The 3842-nt window shown below is 35.8% G+C and overlaps 1 pseudogene; it reads right to left on the reverse strand.

Annotated features, from left to right (window-relative positions):
* LOC103751973 overlaps nt 1–3842 on the reverse strand; it is a 44707-nt pseudogene that overhangs the window by 1146 nt on the left and 39719 nt on the right.

The following is a 3842-nucleotide window of genomic DNA, read 5'->3' on the forward strand; positions in this document are numbered from 1 at the left end:
TAGAGATCCTGTCTCAAAATTTTTTTTTTATTTTAAAGAAAGTAGTGCACAACAAGGGCTGGATTCACTGAAAAGGACATGCAGTGCTGTGATCAGTAAAGAGAGAACATAATTGAGAAATCTAGAAGTGATTTCAATTGTTATTTGCTTTCATAAATTTGGCAATATTATCTGAAACTGAGTTAGTGTATTTATCATGGGACAAAAATGAAGGAGGTTCAATACACCTAAATAAGGAAACATAATACAAAACAACATGGTATGAAAATGTTCTTTCCTGCTATGAGAATTCCTTAATTTCCTATACTTTCTAACAGAGTTCCACACAGAGTTTACAACCTGCAAAGTTGGATCAAAGAAAGAATGAATAAGGAATTCTAGAGAAAGTTATTCTCACCCACTGAGACAAGGTTACTGTAATTATCCAACATCACATCAATGTACAAGGCCCTCTGAGCAGAGTTCAGGCATTGCCACTCCTCCTCAGAGAAGTTGACAGTCACATCCCTGAATGTCATCATGGCCTGAAATAAAAAATGTCACTTTTACCATGTGCCACTGGGCAGACTGCTTTCCTGAATACATGGAGATGTAAGGAACTTGGGGAAACATTCTGATGTGATGAGTCATCTCAATTATGGAGAAAGATGCTTTCCAGTATAGTCACATTCTATAATATATTTTGTTTTCTAAATGTTTTTGAAAATTTATTTATTTATATGTGTCTGAGTGTTTTTCCTGCATCGATATAAGTGCACCCATGCCATGCAATGCCCGCCAAGGCCAAAAAAGGCATGTCAGATTCAATGGAACTGGAGCTATAGATAGTTATTAGCCACCATATTGCTGCTTGGAAGTAAATACGGGTCCCCTGCTAGAGAAGCCAAAGCTCTTAACTACTGAATCATCTCTCTATCCCCGTCTATCATGAATGCTCTAACTTTGTGGAAACAAGATGAAATGATAGTCTTATAATAATACATGATATATTAAAGATTAAGATATAAATTCAGGATCTGAACATAGTAATCTACATTTGCTGAGTTTGGTTCACATGGGGTCATAGCGTATGTGGAAAATTATCAAGGAGAAATATTGTGCTTTCAAATGCTAATGTCATTAACCATAGAGCTACTTAAAATATCAATTCTGAATAAATCTGATATATTGTTAGGCCTTACAAGAATATATTCTAACAGCATCACTTAGGATGCTAAGGTGCTAGGTAAAATGCCACACTCTTTGAATAGAAATGAAGTAGAAAAAAGATCAGACACTTGATTCTTTCAAAGTGACAAGGAGTAACAATTGTACATAGTACCAATTTTCCAACATTAACACATAATATCAAGTAGTCTTTGGCACTTTAATGAGAATATGTTAGCCATTATGAAGTAAATGGAAAAAAAATCAACATTAGCACTCATGATATATTCTAAAGTTTTCTAAAAGTAGGCACAACCCAGCACAGGAAGTAAAAATTTTGGGAAGTTCCAGAAATTGTTGTGTTAATCAAGTGTTCTAAAAACATTAAGGTAAATCCAAAGACACATCAAATGATGTTTAAATTCCATATAAAAACAGATGCATAAATGTACAAAGTAGAGAGAGGAGAATGATGGACTGTAAGTAAAATAGATGAATTGTGTGCTATTATTTTCATTCATTACTATTTAAATACAATATTTGCTATTTAAATAAAATATTGCTCAAAAGAATGCCTGAAAATAAAATTTGAGCTATTGGTTATTAATCTCATAAATTTGAATTTTTTTCTTTTATTTAGTACTTGGAAAGTATTATCTAAGAGGATTTAAGAGAACTCTATACCAAGATTCCAAAAACAGATGCACAACTCATCACTGCTATGAGGTTAAGGGACAAGAGAGCAGCAAGCTACAATCTGAGTCTACTGTAAGAAATATCAGTCATGTGGCAATATCAAGCCACATAAGCCTGCTGTATTCTACACATTATAGTGTGATTAAATGTTTGATAAGATAGCATATGCCCTCTAATTCTACATTTCCATTAATCTCTCAGGTATTCTAGCGATGATTTCCATACAATGTGCATGTTCAAGGCTGGTGAAAGAACCCTAGTACATCCCTGAGATGCACACTTCACTACACATGAGTCCTTACTCCCTAATATATAAAAGCAGTAGTCCATCCTCTGAGCATTGGGTATCAACCCATTTCTTTGCTCAACGGTCACAGAAGAAACATTTTCACAATTATTGGTCATATATTCATGGAGAATACTTGCCCTCACAAAAATAATTTTGTAAGAGATAGAAATGAGAAAAGGTTGTGCCATATAGGAGACATAGATGTAAAGAGTTAATCTTGACTATCATAAGAAGAAATAGAATTTAAGGATCGCCTTTAGATAACATTATCTGAAGAGGAGGATTAAAGGCTTGCAAGGTCTTTGTGCACAGCATTTCTAGAAGAAAAGTTGACATGAAGTTTTCTTGAGATGCACTTACTGGAGATTCAGCCATTTCTCTTTCTGGCTCATCTCTGAGTTTCTGTCTCAGGAACAATGACCAGAAGGCGCTCTTACCCTTTTATAATGAAGGTGTTAAAAATACAAATACAAATGAATACCAAACTCTGTGAAGGAACAATGTGAACCTACATACCAATGGGACAGAAAACAGAACACTACGAGATTACTCGTCAAGTACCCTTAAAACCGATGCATAGGGAACAAGATATTAAAGGCTCCAAAAGAAAGTAACTGTCAACCATAAAGTTCTCCTCAGGAAAAATGTCGTTTAAAATTCACAGAGATAAAATCGCACTGCAGGAAACTCATGAATTAATGCAATAAATTTCACTCAAGAAGCACTGCAGATTATATTTAAAGGCAAACATTATACAGAGAAATTAAAAATAAATTATCCACTAGAACAAAGGAAAGCATACATTTTGTGTGAGGAATCAATAAGTGGATAAGAGCTGAGAATTAATTAACCATGTGCCACACATCACCAATTCTAACAGGAAAGAAAGAATACTGCCAATAATCCAACATTCAGAACACCAAAGAAATCATAGGGGATAAAAACACTAAGGAAAGTTGGGTGTGGTAGTGCACGTCTTTAATTCCAGGACTCTGGAGATAGCGGTGGGCAGATCTCTGTTTAACAGAGGCCAGCCTGGCTCATGTGGAACCTTGATTCTAAAAAGAAAAAAAAAAAAAGAAAAAAGGGAGGGAGGATCACCTGAGGAGCCATCCATGATTAACCCAACTGTTATCCCAGCATTTGGGAAACATGCAGGAATATCAAGTTTTCTAGGTCATCATCAGGTATATTGCAAGCTCAAGGCCAGCCTGGATCACATGAGACTATCTCCCAAAATATAAAAGCAGAATTCTAGGGTGGGCTATGGTGGCAAATTCCTTTATCATTTATTATTATTGTTGTTATTATTGTTATTATTATCATCATTATTATTTTACATGTATCAGTGTATTGCCTGCATGTGTAGAAGTGCACCCATATCATGCAAAGCCCACAGAGGTCACAAGAGGGCATCAGATCACCCGGAACTGGAAATAAAACAGTCATCATGTGGGTTCTGGGAATCAAACCCAGGTCCTCCTCAAGAGCAGCCTTCTCTCCAGGCCATTGGTGAACACCTTTAATCCCAGCACTTGAAAATCAGAGGCAGGGTGTTCTCTGTGAGATAGAGTCCAGCCTGGTCTGCATAGTGAGTTCCAGGCCAGCTGGAGCTACAGGGAGAACCTATCTCAAAAGACAACAAACAAAAAAAACAAAAACATTACTGAATAATCACTATTATTAGAAACAGAAATGTCACGTGACAAAA

Source organism: Nannospalax galili, unplaced genomic scaffold, assembly GCF_000622305.1.
Source record: "Nannospalax galili isolate Female #2095 unplaced genomic scaffold, S.galili_v1.0 scaffold348, whole genome shotgun sequence".
Taxonomy (NCBI): domain Eukaryota; kingdom Metazoa; phylum Chordata; class Mammalia; order Rodentia; family Spalacidae; genus Nannospalax; species Nannospalax galili.